We start from the raw sequence: 20,575 nt of genomic DNA, 5'->3' as shown, positions 1-20,575 counted from the left end.
GGAGCTGCACTTGTGTATTTCACACGCTCAGATGGTCTAGGCTAGTTTTCAAAAATTTACCTCAGGAGCGAGTTGCTTAATCAGTAATTGAATAGAACTGTCGTTGTTCTAAGTGTTCTGAAAGTTTCATTGCGATGGGATATTTCGATAAATTTTGACAAATTTTTCAAAACGCGCCTCTGAATTCTCGTATCTCAAACAGCACATTTTGCACTGCAAATTAATTTATCCTAAATGCGCGGGAACTTAAAAGTTGCTTGATGCATAGTTGTATACAACTTTCTTTGCTTTATGTATCCTGAAAGCTTAATCATGATGGCAGTTTTAAAGGAATTTTAGTGATTTTTTGAAAATTTTGCTGTTAAATCATCTGTTCCAGGTTTCAGCTTTGGTAGTCTAGTTTTCAACAACTAATTTCTCACAAATGTGCCACACTAAGAAGTTTCTTGATACACTGGTAGATAGAGCTATCGTTGTTCTAAATGTTCTAAAAGTTTCATCGCAAAGAAAAATTTCCATAAATTTTACCGATTTTTGAACATGTTCATGCTGCTATCAAATCATGTGTTTCATGCTACACATTTTTGACTAGTTTTCAAAAATTAATTTCTCTTGAATCGACTAAACTGGGAAGTTGCTTGATCTATAGTTGAATTGTGTAATTTTGCGATTTAAGTACATTTTTTAACAGTTCCGACTTGATGAGAGTTTTTATAAATCTTGACGATTTTTTGAAAATGCCGATATAAATCGTTTGTTTCAAGCCGCACATTTTGCATGTTGGTTGTCAAAAATTAATTTCCCTCAAATGTACTAAAAATATTAGTACATTTTATTGCAAGTATTTGCTTCATATGTCCTGAAAGTTTGATCCTGATCGAGTTTCTGGACGAATTTTGCTGAATTTTTGAAAATGCTGATATCAAACCGTCTGTTTCAAGCTTCATATTTTACACGCTAGTTTTCAAAAATGAATTTCGCTTGAATGTGCCTTAGTAGAACGTTGCCTGATGCATGGTTGACTAGAAATTCGTTTGCTATATGTGTTCTAAAAGTTTCATCGTTCTGTGATTTTTTTGCGAATTTTACACATTTTTCAAAAATTTTTTTTCAAGCTGCACATTTTACACGCCAGTGTTCAAATTTTAATTTTCCTCAAATGTGGCGTACTAAGAAGTTGTCTGACGCATGGTTGATTAGAGCTTCCTTTGCTTCATAAGTGGTGAAAATTTAATTCTGATAGGGAGTTTTTGACGAATTTTTTCGCAATTTTTGAAAACGCATTTTGAAGAATATTTTTCAAAAACGTATTTCTCTTAAATATGTCGTAATAAGTACCTAATAAGAGTTGCCTGATGCATGGCTAAATAAAACTATCGTTGACCTTAAAGTGAAAATTTTAACAAAATTTGTTGAATTTTTGCTTTTGTGCCGCTGTTAAATCGCCATTTTTTCCAAATTATTTTTTTTAATTGGCTACACTAGAGACTTGATATCTGTTTCAAAGAAAACGTGGGTTTCATGGCTCGAAGTCATATCTAGCAAAAAAGCGTTGCCTCCTTGGCTATAATCAATAAACATCAAATTTTTAAACATGCTAATGAAGCGCTTATAATTCGATCTTCAGAATTAATTACCATACCTCGGATATGGTAGTCCCGCCGATGTTGTCATAGATAACATACCAATAGAGACGGAAAAACTCTATTAGATATTCACGGCAAAAGCAAAACGAGCGTTGTTTTGAATAGGAAATCAACGGCTGCATATATTTCAGCTTTAGTAAGTTACATTTGGTTTGTTTTATGATGCTTTTAGTTTTATTGCTTTGGTGTTTACCATGCGTAACTCCTGTTGCCAGGTGTTCCCTATACACTCTATATTCGCTTGAATTTCACACATTTCTCCGAACCTACATTAACACCGGCAATATTATCACAATAGTGCGGTTTTTGCCTGAAAACCGTATCGACTAATTCAGCGTATCCAAAATGAGAATTTCATTTTGTGCAATTTAGGTTTTTTTACGACAGACTATAAGAAGCGGAATTCATTGTTTTTCATTAAGCTGAACAGTAAAAACCACGATGGGCGCACATTTTAGTGACCGATTTTGATGGAGAAATAAACGAAAACCGCAGCGAAAATTATGGGGCAATTTGGGTAGTTTATTAAAAGTATTAAGCGCATCGTAAAATAAGCCTTGCTGGTCGTTGACTGTCTTCGCTCGTAATTTGCTTCGATGTTGGGCAAATATCTTCACTTCACGTTTAGCAAGCACTCAAAACACAACCCCCTTAAATCGGATGAAAAATGCTTGAATCAAACCCCGAAAACATGCTCAAACTAATCTCATTTAAGTAATTGATGCATTTCGAACGTAATCAGCGATCTGTGTTTTCGTTGGCGAATAATTCCTCCCCCAAATTGCCAGTAACACAAACAATAGCAGAAGTCCTTATCTCTAATGTGGCCTCAATTCATCTTTTTTAACTACTATTTATCTCACATTTATCCTCTAACTGCAGCTTAAAGCAACGCAAATAGGTCGTTCCCGAGTTTTAAAAAGCTTTTGGACCGAAACACATTCCTTTTCGGTCGAGATCCAAATGCAAGGTACGTTGGTTTTAGCTTAAATTGCTCTATGTAAAGCGCTATTTTTCTTTTAGCTAAAACAGTAAAACTCTTTGCTGGTTAAGGCGATTAAAGCTATTTGCCTTTCGAACAAATTGGTTTTAAAGGTTATTTGCTGCATTTATCTTTCTTCTAAGTCGAATGTTTTTCGCACAACTATAACCAGAGAATTCACCAAACAAAAAGAAAATACTAATTCCTTAACGTCAATTTTAAAGTGTTAAAAGTCTGCAATAAAACAAGCGAAAGACAATCGAAGGCAAACGAATAAATTTGAAATACACACAGTGAAAAGACAATGACTTTTCCTCATTCCGGCGTTCGCTTTTCATTCTGAAACTCGTTTTTAATTCGGTCCAGAACGACTTTTGCAGCGAGTTAATTACGCGGACGAAGAATTGTGACAGTTATTTTAATAGGTACGTATCGTTGTCATAAAGACACCGAATTTAAAATTTAAATTAATGTTACCCGGACGGTTTTATTTCATTTTTATGATTTCATTTTTGAGTGACTCGCTTTTACAAGTCGCTCTAAAATAACTGCCAGAACTTTGTATTCACTGTCGGTATGGAAATGAAGCCTGGAAGGATTTTCATTTAACCCACTGACCCAATTTGAGCAAAAACAACTGAGTTTTTAAACAATCAACAAACGGATTAGGCAGTTTTCTACCTTGACTCCCGCCCTACCTACCTACCAACTCGGTTCGATAAACTTTTCTTTAAAACCCCAGTTTTATGGAGAAATTCGAAATCAGTTCAATCAATTTGCCACGCGAGTCAAAAACTTTACCTTCTAGTCGAAACTTTAAATAGGAGACATGCGATCGAAGCCTGAGGATGAATCGTAAAATGAGCAAAGTGAATAACGCAATAATACAGGATGGTCCAGGTTAGAGAACAGTAGAGAATCGAAAAACAATATAAGTTTACATTATCAGAAACGCTTCGTTAAGGAAATACAGGGAGTTCAAGTTCGGGCAAAAAAAATCAGTTATATTAATTGCTGCAAAATTTGATTTTTCACGCCCAACTTAAGATCCCAGCATTTCCTTAAGGAAGCGTCTCTCAGATACACCTCATAACACAAACTCCGTATAGTTTCCGCTCTGGAAACTGGACCACCCTGTAAAAAACGACAGAATCGTTAGAAGGATTGATGTGTGAGTCCGTTAGGAAAACGTTATTAATTTAGATAGTACATCAAACAAATGTGAAAATATACAGGGCGGTTCAATAATATTTACGACCGACATTCACTGCATAGACAAATGTTTAATTTTACAGCCTGGCTGGCCAAAAGAGTGTAATTTGCTCGATTAAACGTGCCTTTTGTTTATGATTATCTAAAATTTTCTTGGATTATTCGTGACTCCACAAAACGTGGTTGCACGTTTTCACTCCTCAAATTCAATTGGGATATTGATTAAAATAAAAAACCTTCTAATAGGCTCTGTTAAAAGCCTCGACAGCGAATTAATCGAGAAAAATATGTTTACAGAAACCAGTGGCATTCTGTCGCTTTCCTGCTCGATAAATCTCAATCTCCTAAAGCAGCTTCAACGTTTCCGTTAGCCGTTATGTGGTCATGTTTTGAGGTAAAGATACTAGTAGTTATCTAGGGTTAAACGAGTCGGCCAAATCCGAAATAGCTAATAAAAATGAGTCATGTGCCATAAATACTTAACCCAGCAAACAAAAATCCCATAATTCCTTTCGAGAGCAACGCCCACTTCCAGTTTCCTATTTTTGATTGCGAGTTACGATTGGAATATCGGGATAGGGGTACGCTTTGGAGCCGAGGGTCCAGCATAATAGAACGATCTTTATGTTTAGGGTAATCCAGTAGCTGCTGTAAAACTAGAGGTTTATGTAGCTACAATTTTATGCAGGAATCGGGGGGTGAAACACGACCGTATTGAAAACGCTGTTTTTGTAGCCCAAATTCGAGACGCTTTTGCGAGCAATGGGGGAAAATCTGGGTCATGTGCAACTGAAGGCGACAAAACAGGATGCAGGAAAATCACACTGGATAGAACTGAAACGCACGCTCGAAAAACAATCTGGATCTAGGAAGCGTGGAAGTTTTTGAAGATGAAATACACATGAAAATATCCCTGTAGATTGAAGCAGTTTTTTAAATGTGTGCGCCTAAAACAGAACAGGCCATGTTGTACAAACAATGACCGACTTTTCCGTAAAACCCTCAATGTGACCCACATACAACATCATTTGTTATCACTGTTCCATTTCCCATATTATTCCAGTGGAAAAAATCCGGCTTCTAAAAATGCATGAGCCATATTTTGATATCATTAATGCCTTTCTTTATCAAAGGGACCGTTGAACAAACATTTTTTCTCGGCTCCGAGAGCTGCGGGATGAATTTCATTTTTATATCCACTCCCGGCCATGTTTTATGCCTCAAATCCAGATCTGAAAAAGAAAAGATTAAAAAAGCAAACAAACGTTAACGGCCGGCTTGACCAAGTGGAAATCGAACCGCAACTGAGAAAAACCCCCGGGCTGGACATCAGGCGGCGAGGGGCGGGCCGGAAAACTGACCGGAAAGCCGATCGAAGGAAAAAGTTGTGTGGATGTGGAACTGCGAGTGGAATTTATGATTCATTGGAATTTTTGTTCCGAGGATAAGAATTCGGAGGAAACGCGATTATTAGGGCTTTTACGGCAAGTATTAAAGAAACGAAGTTTGGATTGCTGCTTTGTACGACCCGAATTCCTAAGAAGAACTCCACACAGAAAAAACAGGACAGAAATGCTGCCGCTAGATATAGAACCGGCTTATCTACAAAATGGCAACAGCCGGAATCGCCACATACCTTTACAGCTAACCAAGCCGAATTTAACTCTAAACCTTCTACACAAAGAAAGGTCCAAGATCTTCATCAACAAGATCCCACGTTCTAGAAATATATCTACATGCGGACGACGCCGCATTGTCTCCACACAGGAAGAGACTGCGCCATGGATCCAGTAAAAAAGTGCTACTTCAAATGGACACCGAAGACTTATGCAAGCAAAACTCAGGAAACGATTATCCATCACGGATTATCATAGATGGACAAGAACAGTACAAAACCTAGAAAGTGAAAAGTGAAAAGCCTAAAGAACAGTCTTCTGCTAATTAAAACCGTGGCAAGAGCCGCACTTATGTACCACTACGAGCTGCATTTGGATTGTGAGAAACTTGCAAATCTACCACGATTTGTAGGGGAGCTAAACACAAAAAGAGTCTTTGCAACAACGAAGAGCTACCAGAAATCTGAGGACGAAAAATTCTACACGACCAAGAAACAAAAACCTAAGAAAACTCATCATCAATAAGGCAATAGTAAATGGTATCCATTTACAAAATTCATCAACTTCAACAACTAAATATTGAACAAATGTTTGTGCTTCAACATCTTCAAGATCTCCAAACCGATCGCCATCTGTGTATTCTTTAACATTTGAGAAAGTTAACACTAAACAAACCAAAACTTTTTGTTTGTTGGACTTAGAGTGATACCGCAAAAGACAAGCAAATACACTAAGGAAAGTCCTCAATGAACCATTTCTGATTATGCAATTGCTTCTGTTGCAATTTTTCCTACCGTCGTATCAAAGTTTGCCCGTAAATTTATTGGTGATAAGCTCCCATTCGACGCGAAAGCATTCACTAAACAAAACTTTTCAGGTCCCGTAAATCGGATGCTTTCAAGGAAAACACCAACAAACTGATCAATCACACGATTTTAACCGGCATTTTCTGATTTTCACTACACTCGTTTGCCGGACGAGCGTTTCATTTCACCCTTTCGGTAAATATGAATCATGACCGGCTCTAATGTGACAAGTAAGAAAGAGGCGGCCATAAGTATAAAGATTTTCATGATTTATCACGATGAAATCCCGGAAAATTCTGTGGTAAAGTCCGATTTTATTGGTCTGTGATTCTTCCTTAAAGTGGAATAGCGACGTGTATGGATATATTTGTAGTTGAAATGGTCTCAAACGACATCCGAAATGATGTCTTATAGTCGTTGTGCGATTGGGGAATTGGTCAATGTTAAATGGACATTTATTATCAACGCTTTTAATATGTGAAACGAAATTGACCCTCTAAATGCATATGTTTACAATGACTTTCACCAAAAACCAAGTAATCACTCAAATAAACTCTTGTCATGCTAAGTATCCAAAGTTAGACCGAAACTGATAGAAAATGGATGTAAGCAAATAAACATTTCGAGATGTGCTAATCTCAGGCACTTCCAAACGAATTTCCACTCGCTCTGATCATCTGAGTTCAGCCTGAAACTACATGAACGCAAAACAAGTACAAATTTTGAGTGTTATTCTCAGGCTTAACCTGGGAAATCTGTACTTACGCGTTCTCACTTAAGAAGTACTGGTTAATATTGATCCTATATTTGATTAGTTTGTAGCCAGATCATCGTCATTGCAGTTAGCAAACAACAAATAACCCGAAAAATTGTCAAAAGTTTTCGCAAAATTTCCAACGCACTGTAAGTCAGTAATAAATCGTACGATTTATCGATCGCAGCAGACTTATACTGTATCTCGAAAAAAGTTTTTGAATTTTTTGCTCGTCTTGTTTATTTACAGTGGTTTTAAAAAAATCTACTATTTGATATTGCAGTGATATTTTTTTTCTTTTGAACCGATTGGCAAAATCTAAGGCCATGTTGAAGCTAGCTAAAACTTAGCAGGCAGCACAAAACGATCTCCAAAATCCTAATTGAAAGTAAAATTCCCAGTTGAAATCCTTCCAGTATCACAGATTTTGAGGGAATTTTAATGTGAGGAGCCATTTCCATGCAACCCTGTATATAGAATTTTTGTCTTAGCTTGTCTATGACGATTTAGCATCAACATGAGCTCTAGATCGTCAAAAGCAGACCAAGAGCAGAAAAGTTATAGCTGCAAAGCCGAAAAGTGGACTTTTTGAGACCGCATTGTAAAAAAAATGATTGCCAAAAAACAAAAACCGTTTCGTTCTATTTAAAAACTTTTGGTCTTGAGATCCAAAAAAACTCGTTTGTGTCCAACTAGATTCTAGTTACTAGAAGCATGCCAACCTTGCGCATTGTTTCATTTGCCGCCCCGTAGAAAAATGATCTGAAGTGCTTAATTTTTACCAAAACATTGTCGAACAAAACACAAATGCGGCTAAATAACGCTCCAAAAAGATTACAAATCGCTTGAAGCAATCGGAATTTGTCCACTTAAAAAATTACGGCAAATTTAGTTGTGTAACGTTCATTTTGTTGAGCAGATTATTTCAGACTAATGCACAACCTGTACAAAAAGTCCCAAACTCAAAAAATACTTGCATAAAATGCGATAAAAACACAGAACATTCAGTGAATAAACTTGAAATTCTTGCACTTAGAAACGTACCAGCATCAACCAACTATTCCCAGTCATTCTTTAACCTCTACCAACCGGTCGGATTGGTAATAATTATGCAATACTCCGAGTGTAAATATTCGATGACATCACGATTGCATTTTTCGATTCTCTGTTTGTTTACTTCCTTTGTTTGGATCCCGGGAACCAGGTTAAGATGTAAATGCACCCGTCGTCCTTATATGGAACCCACGTACTGATGGATTTATGAATGAAACATTCCTGCCTCGAAGTAATTGATCGATTTCGACCATTCCAAGGTTGCTTTACTTTTACTGATGTATTGCAATGTGATCAATGGCATTAATATGCTCATAAACGCTCATTAATATTTCATTTCAACGTTAAAAGACACTGTTTAAACGCTTGTCTAGTGGTTAGAAACTCGAAGAATCCTCATGCAGTCCTAATGACTTGAGCATTATGACCGTGAAAATTCATAATTAAATAGACGCCTACAGACAAGCCGGTTAATCGTTAAGTGAGGATGAATATGTTGAATTACTGAGATCAAAACAGCCATTCGTTAAGTCGAGCTGGCGTGAACGTTGATTATGCCTAACAATCAATTTGAACAACTTGAATATGTTAATTAAACAGAGAAAAACCGGGTTAATAAACCATCTGAACCGCGCTACGAATCCTACAAACTAGACCATAACGCACTAGCAAAAGAACAAAAATAAAAATGTTATTGTTTGCTTTTGTGTCTTTTCGAGACCACCTGCCATAGTGCCGTTGCATGGTGCCAGAATAGTTCAAGGCTCGTCTTTCACAGTTACTACGTTCAAGAACCCACAAATTGCTACCTTGTTGTAGTCAAAAGAAACCACCCTAATATTTCAACTTTATTCTTTTGACGTCCCAATGGAAAAGACATTTCCAAATCACTGCATGCAGTGGAAGAAGCTTGTAAAACATTCCCAGAAAGTTTTTTCTTAAAACAAACCGCAAAGTATTGAAGTTCCTCTGCCGGCTCATCTTTGAGATGAAATTCAGATTGCCATGGACAAGCTTTCCAGCCAACTTTTCATAAGATCAAATCACCAAAGTCCCAAATTACGCGTGTTACTTCAAACGAAAATCCTTGTGAATGACTCCATGCATTGAGACACCAATTATTTTTAAACGTGTTTGAATGAAACGAGATTTTTAATTGGCGCTTATTAAATGTGAATGGCTTTGCAAAAATTCCCAAATTTCACGTAAAGTTGCCCGAATTGAATCGAAAATTAAACAACGCCAAAACTGAACAAATTGTAAGGAAGGAAACTAAACAATACACATTGCACATAACTGTCCAGTTGATAAACAGGAAAAGCGTGGAAAGATCATTTACATAAATAACATTTAAATAATTCTTTTTCAGCCGACAGGTCGGCCAGTAATAAATAACCCTATCGGCGAAAAGGTCGCCTTAGCTGAAATAATTGCATGCTTAAAATATAAATCACGACCGTGGAAATCCAATAAATCTAAGCCGTTTTAGTGTTGCCCGATCCCAGTAAGAGATGTGTATAACCGGGAGGTACACAGGCGAAGAACATGCATAAAAAGGCGGCTGGATGAAAATAAGAATTGCAAGAAATCTGAAGGGACTATGCCCTGTAACCTGACCGAGTGTAAATGACAAAATCTACCCCGATCATAGTTAAGTACATATGAAAAATCTTTAGATATTGTAGAATAATGATCAAAACCCTTCAGCAAATTTTATTAAAAAAAACTCGATAATAATTGAGATTATGGAATGCCCAGGCCGTAGTGCTTTGAAGGGGACCAGGTGCAAGGTTCGAGGCCATCGATGCGAAGAATTGAAAGCCGAAGAGTACCGACAGACAGGCCAAAGAATGAAAACCACGTAGTGACTGGGCAAAGAATCTTAATTTTTCCTTAATTGGACGGACAACGACTAGGAATTAAAGGAGCAGAATGTGTAAGCCGCTATTTCTTGTTTGCCTCTCAGCCAAGAACAAGAAGAATGCTTCTTCAGTTAATGGGACAACTTACCAACCGAGAGATAGAGTACATTCCACTATTCAAGCCCATAAAGTAAATTTACTTAGGAAGCAGACACATTACTTCTGTTGGGCTTGAAGATTATCCTCAATTTTAATTAAACGCAAAGAGCACCTGAGCCGAGACACTTTGTATATGGATTATATCGCTAATTTTCTGCAAAATCCATTCCTTAATCAACTCAAGTAAATTCAAAGACTCTACGTGTGGAAGTTGCGTAAAATTCCACTTTTGTTACATTCAACACCTGCTATACACGTTATTCTGCACATGACTCACTCCAACACGAGGAAGATCGCTCATTCGATGACTTTTCTCACAATAAACAGTGATTCACGTAATCGAAGGCCTTAGAAAGGTCCTTGCGCAACATCACAGAATGATGAGCCAAATTTCATGCTGTTCAATGTCATAAGAAGATACATTTCTGTAATTTTTCTTCCCTTATCGCTCTTATGAAGGATCTTAAAACGCGCTTAAAGAACACTTTAATCAGTTTCCCTCAAAACAGCTGGAACACGGGAATCAGATTAATTTTTCTAGACTTTAAACCGTATAGTTCTGAACAAAAAACGTGTTCACCAAAAACACATAAATACTAAGAGAACAACTAGGAAAAATTCAAATAGAAAACCATTTAAAGAAACAGATAATCGAATCCTCATGCGAACGATTCCAATATGGAAAACTCATATTTCGTGCTATTACTTAACCATTAAATATTCACAAGTAGAAAACGGTTTTGCGTCATGACCTTTACGATCCCTGGAAGTTCAATTACCCAGAACTCGAATTGACTCCTATAAGTGTCCTCATAAAAGTTGCAATAAAAAACTTCCATCAGTTGATAAAATCGCATCAAAGAACAATCAAATATGTATTTGAGCAGGGTTCAAGGGAAAATTGAGAAAGCATATTTGAGAAGGACATTAACCGAACTGTACAGGGTATTTGCAAATGGTGCGGAAAAAGAAATGGAGATTTTCTACAGGAAAAATGTATGCCTCAATATGGCGATTGATGTGAAGTAACTTTGTCTTGATAGTGTTTTTAAACTAACAATGAACAAAACGAATCGATAGAAATACGCAAAAAGGTGCACTTGATTCACCACTCAAAAATTTGCCATTTTTGAGAAATGAGTCTGAAAAATTTCTTGCAGTGTATCAACAATTTTTTTACGAAATTGGGACATTCCAATATATTCTTCATAAACGTGCTTCTCGAATGAAAATGGGTCATTTTTGCTTTACTTTTTTGCGAATTTATTAAGTTTTGTGCATTATTAGTTACGAAAAGACTGAAGATAAAAAAGTCCAAGCTTTTTAGTTCACATCAAAACGAATTTCCGCCCTTGGAGATTCAGAGCTGAATTGCAGATTTGATCATTCACCTTTGCAGGAATTATTTAATTTAAAAAAGAACAAGACAGAAAAATTATTTTTAATATCTAAATTCAAGTCTCCGCAGCGCGGTTATAATTGAGATTTCGAAAACTACTTCAAAAGCATGGAACAAAAATTGTTTCCTTCGTGTAAAAAACGTATCAAACTAAAATTTCCTTCTTTTGCCATATACAGAATTCCTACTAGCTGCCACTTAAACTGTCCTGTTCTATAAACCATTTCTGCAACGTTGAATATAAAGTATGTAACAATATGCGGAAAAAACGTCCATGTAGAACTGATAAACGACGACATGTACAACGCAATAAGCTGAAAACTTGAGAAGAAACAGCAATAAAAAATATCAAACCCAACGCACCCCTTTAAACATATTTTAGCGAATTTCAAGAAACATTTCACTCTATCACAAGATGTTGCCTGAATACATAATAGACACAAAGGAAAAAGGTGGAAACATTCGGAAAATGGAAAATATATTGTACGTCTTACCCTATGTAATAATAGATTTATATAAGAGATGCACATTTTTGTGATCTCAGCAGACATCGAAAGTTCAGAAAATGTAAATGAATGCCATTAGTGTCAGATGTAGACCTCCGCTTATATTTTCGGGCGAACTTTGCTGCGTTTTATCGTGTGGTTTTATTCGAAAACTTTTGCTAGGTCAGCTGTATCTGACTGTATTTTATTCCTGCTAGTCAATACGTGGAACTAACTAAATCAATTAAGACAAGACGTTAAAAGTGCAATTTTTAAAACGTTCTAGCTAGGAAGAGAGCTAAGTTCATCTGAACCAATAACCCGACGCACTACTCGAAAATATTCTACAAAGATGGTGTAAATAAGACATTCGAACCCATTCAATTTGTACAATTTCTCCGCCAATGATACCATGCATCATTAAGTCTTATTATTCGAGATAATATTCTTCGAGTTAGTTCTCCACTTTTCAATTAAGAAAACTAATAAAGCTAATTGGATTCTACGCTTTACGGCGGAGGTAGCTTCAAGGTGGATTATAATGTCTATCTATCTGGTAAGAAATGTTTTACTTCGTGTTTCAATATTGTAAGTTTTAAATATCGGAGTTATTTCTTAATTCCTGGAAAAAAACGAGTTGAGTAGTTGATGAAATGACTCAAACTTGTTCAGGAACTATTGAAGCAGTCATAATACTTCCATTGAGTCCAGCATCAATCTTTTAATGCGCCTATTATTCAATTGAGATTATTATATTACGTGCAGCACTTAGTTCTGTTATTGATTTAATAGCTTCAATAAAGAAAACGCAAAGGGTGATTTCCACTAAAACAGGGATGACCCATTAAGCAGCAATCAAAGTACAGCCTCTTAAATCGACTAGTCACAGATAGAATACTTAAAAACACAGGTTTAAAATTTAAAAATGCCCGTTTAATCGTTCGATATTCACAATTTAATTTATTTGAGGTTCTTATATCTGAACGTATCATCTTTTTGGCTTCAATTATTTTGTTCACTGATTTATAAATTTATAAAACTTTTTTTCAGCACTTGTTTCTACAAAGAAGCTGCTTTTGCATCGACATTTTCTAAGACAATTTGAAGATTTCGCATCTTTCTGTTTAAAAACGAATTTGCGTTGAAAAATGTAGAAAGTGAATGTTAATTTTATAATGATTTTCACGTTTCATTCATTTTCAGAGTAATTTCTTTTTGTATCGCACCCACAGCGCACTAAAACGCTCTGAAAAATCAGAAAATGATCACATTTTAGTGAAATTTGGTGAGTATTCATATCAATACATTTAGTAAACGCTCTGAAAATATGAAGCTCCTGTTATTTATGGTTTAATGTGGAGGATTTTCGAAAAAACTGGTGTCTTCCGCGCTTATCTCGCCACGTCATACTCAGACGGCTTTGAAACGTCCGAAAATCATTGGATTTTGGTAAAATTTAGTGAGTATAGAGTCTAAAGCATTTGCTTGAAGGACCCATAATATGAAGATTCTATCGCTTTTTGTTTGAAGTGGTCGATTTTCTCAAAATAAGTGTGCAGTTCACTGTGCTCATTTCGCAAGTTCATATTCAAACGGCTATGGAAAATCAGAAAGTGCTGAGATTTTATTGAAATTTGGTCAGTTTAGAGTCTAGGGTCTTTACTTTAACTGCTAAAAATATGAAATCTCTAATAGGTCTAGTTTGATGGTGTCGATTTTCCGGCAAATCCGGCAAGACGGATCTGAAAAATCAGAAAGCGCAGAAATTTTAGTAAAATTTGGTGTTACTTAGCATTAACTTATCGTTCTGAAAATTTGAGGTCTTTTAGGTCTTTTACTTTCGCTTCAAAATGGGCAATTTTTCAAAAAAAAAAATTGTAAATGTCCCTTGCTTCGTAAGCTCATTCTCATATGGCTCAGAAAAATCAGAAAACGTTCGGTTCTTAGTGAAAATTCGTCAGTGTGGCGTCTAACGCTTTACGTGCTCAAAACATGAAAAGTCTAATCTGTTTGGTTTAACCGGAGGTATTTTCTAAATATTAGTAAGTGCTTATTTCGCATAAGTGCACAAGTTCATACTAAGATTGCTGCGAAAAATCAGAAGGTACTCAAATTTTAGTAAAAATTTGCCATTAAACATAGCAGCATTTGCTTACTTAAAGCCCCGAAATGTCTTTTACTTTCGATTTGAGCTGAGCGATTTCCTAAAAATTAGCGCCCAAGTGTCTACAGTGCTTATTGCGTAAGCTCATACTCAAATGGTTCTGAAAAATCAGAAAATGCTCGTATCGTAATTAAATTTGGTCAGTGTGGAGCTTAATGCATTTACCCGACGTGATCAAAATATAAACCGTCCATTCCGTTTGATTTAACTGGAGCGATTGTTTTAGAGTCAGTAAGTGCATACAGCGCTTATTTCGCAAGTTTATACTCAGATGGCCCTCCAAAATCAGCGAATGCTAAAATTTCAGTAAAATCTAGTCAGTATGGACTTAAATGTATTTACCTTACATGCTCAAAATATGAAACATCCGCTCCATTTGGTTTGAACTAGAGAATTTTCTAAAAATTAATATGTAAGCGACTACCGTCCTTAATTCGTATACACTCAGACGGTTCTGAAAAATCAGGAACTGCTCAGAATCGAGTGAAATTTGATCGGTGTTAAGTTTAGTGCCTTTGCTTAACATGTTTGAAATACAAAACGTTTATGAAATTAATTTTCTGCGCAAGGATTAACTACACTTATCTCGCAAGTTCAATGACTCGACATCGAAAAATAAATCTCAAACTCCCCGAATTATTATGTCAGTTTGGAGCTCAAACAAAATTTAACTCGCTGAAAATCTTTTAGTGAAGTGGTCGATTTTGAACAATAAACTTGTCAGGGTTTAAGAATGTGGTCATTCACAGCTCATTCTAAAGTTTGTATGAAAAACGAGAAAATGCTCAATCTTCAATCAAATTTGGTCAACGCGGAGCTAAATCTGGAGCTCACCCAAAATAAGAAATTTTACTACGTTAGGATTGACGATGGATATTTTCAGAAAACAAAGTGTTTATTTGACAAGTTCCTACAGTTCACAATAGCATAATTCCTGTGTCGTGCATTTACCTACTGCAATAGCTATGGTTTTAAAGTGAGGCCAATAAACTTGTCCATCACACATGCCGAACTATTTACTTAGTTTATTAACAATACACAAGTGCAAATATTTGAATGTGCATCAGGAAATCGAGCTAGACCGACTGTAATGTTTATCCAACACATCGTTGGTATGTGGTAATCGCATATTACAACAATTTCACAGTTTGGTCTTGGATATTGACTTTCTTACTCGATTAGTTGAAAACGGTTGTGCAACAACTCGACCGGTTATTCTTGATAGACCGAATCAAATAGTGGCAAAAACTGTGGTAAAAACCACAAAACTATTCAGACATTTTACACATTGAATGTGTTAATCCGAGACCAGAGGTCAGCAGCACAATCATCAACAGAAAACTATAAATAAATGCTGCATTGATTAAGCCAAGGCTGAGAACCCACCCAATTTAAGTAATTAACACGTTTTGTTTATATGCCTAAGCGGCTTTAATGCCGACATTAAAACGCAATTTAAGCGGGAATTTAAGTCGCTCATTGTAACTGACGCTACAATCTTCAGCTGTTATAACGGCCCAATCTACAAAACGAGTTCCAAATCTTCCACTAAGCCATTGTTAATTAGTTATCATCGAGGTTATTTAGAAATTAATTATGATGATAAAATTGCAATTGGGTGGATGGTAACAAATGAATTTAAACACTAAGATTATTGTTTGAGTAGTTAAAAAAACACATTGAAAGCGAATTCAGCCCACAGAATCCATCAAACACTTGGCAGGAAAAAACTGGAAGCAAAGTTTAAATAAAGAAAGGGTGATGTCTAATAAAATTCCCAATAAACTCTTATCTTTCTGGGTCACACTGGATTCATTGTTCAGGCATTGGAAAACCTCCCATGTAAATGCGTTTGTTTACAATTCACAAACACTTCTTATCAATGATTCATATGGTCTGATAACTAACCTATGTAGGTATATCAGGAATAAAATGTCTCGGTTTTTTGCCCGAATACTGAAATAAGTATGTACGCAGTAGCTTAATACCTCCCTTTCCGCTTGGATGTTTTTAATGCGAAATTGTTCGACACGGCATGCCTGAATTGATTTATTTTCATGGTAAATAAACCCACTTTACCGTAACTTTAGATCAGACCTTCCATCAATAAGCTACATTGCTTTTCTGTTAGGCAGGTTCACTTGAATAAGAAATTTAATATACTTACATAAGAGTAATACGAAAGCCAAATCCTCCCTAATTAGAGTTTTGAATATTTTCTAGTGGGGCTTAGTGCTTGAAGCCAACAATTTGCTCATCTTATAGACCATCCTTTTACTAACATCTTTTAATGGTACTTCTCGAAATGCAGTTTTCGATCACTTTTCACTCATTGAAATTCACTACTTTCCCAAAAAACGTCAAGAGACGTCATGACGTCCACGCTATCTGTCATACGCAGGACGTTAAAGTTCAAAAAATATTGCGAATTTGCCAAATCTATATTCTGCTCCGTTTTGAATTTTTTTCGTATGCATATTTTGCAGGAATTTGGGTTAATTTCTCTAATTTTTTTTTGTTTTGCTTAGTATTGGTTAACTACCTTTATTCAAATTTATAACCGCATATCTATCAGGTTCGCCAGCGAAACAGTATTAAAACATAATTTGAGAACTGTTTCAGAAACAATTCAGTCAAAAAATGTGCTAATTTTTTGCTGAACTTATTTATTCTCGACACAATAATAACAAAAGAATTTGGAAAAACTTTTGGTGTTTTATTTGTGTACTAAACTACAACTAAAATATCCTTAAAATATAAAAACCTAGATAAATTGATGAATTTTTAAATAATTATGTATGCCAAAGAATTCCTTTGCCAGAGTATATCAAAGTTCTACTGTCACTTAAACCTGATAAAATTTACGGCAAGCACTATTACGTTGCAAAATGTAATTTCATTAATCGCATTCGGATCAAAAATCATCAAATTTCTAGTCGTAGAATTAACAGTAAGAAAATGGTTAAAAACTTAAATATTACACTCTGTATATTCGATTTGCCTGTTCCATACTATATATTTGCTAGTTACGGTTTGCAGAGGCTCTGACAGAGTTGTCCACAAATGTCATATTTAGGTAAACACTTTCAAATCAACACTAATTAGAGACAGCCTGTTGATGATTCAACTAAGTAGGCAGGAGGAATCGAATGAAAAAAGCAAAACAATAAACTTAGTGTACAACTTTTAATAGAAATCATGGTTTTCATCATTTGTCATTTGACAGTTTGATTCGAACAAAGCGTAACTCTGCATAAATAAAATACTGCTAAGAAAATTTGACACCTGTCATCGTAATTGATGTTTCCTTGTCGCAATTTGTGACACCTGATAAGCCACTATTTGACATTTTTGTTACTCGAACAAGTGGAATTAGCAGAAAATGTGTGCTTTATATGAAAACTTAACTAAACTTCCAAAAAAACTAAAAAATAATTTATTATAATAAGTACCTACTTGATGACAATAAAATAATGAAGCAAATTCTTAGATAGATTATTTAAAACAATTTTCAGGAAAAATATATTTAGTTTACTAGTTCCAACCATCTAAAACTAAATAGGCAGAAACTTAAGCAACCAAACCAAGAGAACACAAATAAAAAAGCAAAACTTAACATTCACTGTATTGATGTCAAAGTGATGACAAACGACGTGTTTTGTTCATTAGACTTAGACAGATTGACTGAAAAAAAGTGTGATTTTACTGAAAATGTTTGTGGAGTGAATCAAGTGATGATTTATAATAATGATTAAAAAGGTGTGAAGGAAAAATGGCTGGGATATTTGGTTAGTAAACACTGTTAAAATTATTTGACACCTCTCTATATAATTAGTGTTTTATTTCCTCGATTTTACAATGGCGGCTTTGCAAAAAACACTAAGTAAAAGGAGATCCAGACCCGTCCAAAACTGACGCAATCTCGGTTTATTTCAAAAGCAAAGGGACGTTTGACAACACGAACAACTTTAATTGAAATTCTGACAGTTGATTAGTCAAACCTTTTGTCATTTTTGGAACTTCAACAAGTGAAAGTAGGTACAAATTAGTGTATTTTGTGCAGAAATTGAGTTTAAAAGGGTGAAATGTGTGGTTTCCACTGAAATAATCGTGGTGAGTACGCCAAAACAGCAATTAGGTTCTTAGGTACCCATACCTACATGAAAACATGGGGTTATTATGGCGAGGATTTAAGTGTAGGAAATCCGAAAAAACCTGTTTTCTATCCCCATTTGCGTTTAGACAATCGTCTACTAACGATATATGAAAGTTAAATTTACAAGCACATTATTATACGCACCGTTTGCAATAAATCAACGTCGAAACGTTGCAGAAAATGAATCCAATAGATTGGCACTAGTCACACTTCACTGTTAAACACTATCAGCAGTTGTTTGAATCAACAATATCTTTGGCTTACACTAAAGTCACTCATCTACACAATCCTCAGCAGCCGGCAAAGTGACTGAAACGTAACCAAACAGCAGAAATGGGCCAAAAATTCAACACGCCAAGCTATAGTTACTCGAAAAACACTCGCACATAGTAAACGAAATCCGAAACCAACCACAACAATGGACAGAATCAAATTTGTTCAGTTTTTTAATTAGTTCAGGGCTGGAAATTTTCGATTGTTCAGCTAAACATGTTTGAACCGGCGTGATGGAAAAACGGAATAACGTTGAAACACACTACACACGAACGACAAATACGAACTGAGCGTTGTTTGAATGTACCGCTACGATGTACACGAGATCGGAGGCCCTGAACGCGATCGGCTGTGCGCCGTACAGTTCGAATTGAGCTACGACGTGCCTTGAAATGGAGTTTTTTTGTATTTTTGAGCAGTTTCAAATTCAAGGGTCAATTGTCCACATTTCATAACGCGGGTATTGTACAATTAGCCGATGATGAATCCGTTACATGCAAAAAATTGCACTGTTTGATTGCCACACTATTTTCCCTATGAAAAGTTACATACGCACTTTAACGTTTTTTATGTAAGTTACATATGCAAGGATCATTCAAAGTGCTTCGTTTGTGTACACACATTTTATTAAGTGTTTTAGTCGGCTCTAATCGACTGTCCTCTTTTTCCTTTCCTTCTTCCTCCAGCCTGTGGCAGTCCACTTTCTTTTAAATGTCGTCCAACCATCGGTTTTGGGGTCTTGCGACACTTTTTTTTTGTTACCCCAGTCGCCACTGGAATATTTTTTATAATTTGTGGATTTGGTTGGCTCCATATCTTCGACTTTTCTAAACTCATTTTAAGGCCTAGTTGATTGGTTCAGTAACGTTTGCACTTATAAGGACTATGTCGTCTGCGAATATCACGTGATTACATAGCAACCGCCCTATTTTCTTTAAAAAGCCTTAAGATCTTGGTTGATTTTCAATTGAAGAAAAAATAATATAATTCTCGTTAAACAACGGTTTTCTGGTAAGAAAAGTGTATAGAATGGTAGATGCATACTTTCTTCACCTAGTAGTTGACACGAAGTTCCTTTGAAAGATCAAGAGAAATTTGCACGAAACATTTAAATGGGTTTAATTGCATGGTATTAGTGCTTGTTTCTAGCAAATTCTGCACGGTCTTAATCGTTGCTTCTGAGTCAATTGGGCCCAATTCGTCTTTCCCAACAAATCAATTGCTGTGTAAGTTTGTAATAAATAACAGCGGGAATTTCGGATGTTTCTCATGTAGAAGATCTATTTAGAGTCCACAGAAAAAGGTTAAAGTATCCTACTCGTATAAGTATGTCCGACATAATATACGTTTTAACGTGTGACGAGCAAAATTAAAAATCTAACCACAAATCCGCTGTAACGCTGCTGTGATTTTTAATTTACAACGTATAATTTTTTTGAAATACAGATTTGATTTTTTATTTATAACTTATATTTTTAACTATAATATTCAAATTCATTGACCATCGAACTAGTTTTGAATCACCCTGTAAGAAGGTGAAACCGGACGATAAAGAAATTATACAGCTTTTCTTCCAAAATTATTCAAAGTATGCACAAATTAACAAACAATTTTTTTCCCATATGTAATACATGTTGTTCTCGTTTTCAACGTGTAAAGGCATATTTTACGATAACATACGGAATTTTCGTGGAACTGGAATTAGAGGAATCGACAAATTTGATTTAACGCTTTGCCTTTTTATTCGCTTCTTTCAGGTGTTTCTATTTTTTTCTCTTTGGCCGTCTTTTGTGTAACTTTCATACATTTTGACTGCTGTTATGCGGTTACAAGCTCCCGTTTTGTATTGTTTCTCAAATTGTTGTTGATCCAGATCTTAATGTAAATAAAAAAAATTAAAAGTATATCTTTTCGATTCTTTGGATGTAAAGCTGAAACCACATAAATTTTTATTTATTAGAAATTATTAGATTTAGAATATTAGATTTAGTAGAAATTGTAAATCTAA

The 20,575-nt window shown here is 35.5% G+C and overlaps 1 protein-coding gene across 3 annotated transcripts in view; it reads right to left on the bottom strand.

The window, feature by feature from the left end:
- Positions 1–18,880, bottom strand: part of LOC109546830 — a 320,780-nt gene extending 301,900 nt beyond the window's left edge. For 2 of the 3 annotated variants that reach the window (XR_002172816.2, XM_019917963.2), the window contains exon 1: positions 18,439–18,880. The gene's annotated coding sequence lies outside the window, so the exon portion shown is untranslated. Of the gene's footprint in view, positions 1–16,305; positions 16,518–18,438 lie in introns of those variants that run through there. The other variant, XM_019917964.2, reaches the window with a different exon arrangement.
- Between the last annotated feature and the right edge of the window lie 1,695 nt (positions 18,881–20,575).

The sequence above is a fragment of the Dendroctonus ponderosae genome, unplaced genomic scaffold (assembly GCF_020466585.1).
Source record: "Dendroctonus ponderosae isolate FM_Combo_2020 unplaced genomic scaffold, Dpon_F_20191213v2 Dpon_F_20191213_4, whole genome shotgun sequence".
In the NCBI taxonomy this organism is placed as follows: domain Eukaryota; kingdom Metazoa; phylum Arthropoda; class Insecta; order Coleoptera; family Curculionidae; genus Dendroctonus; species Dendroctonus ponderosae.
This window is presented reverse-complemented; position numbering and strand designations above follow the sequence as displayed.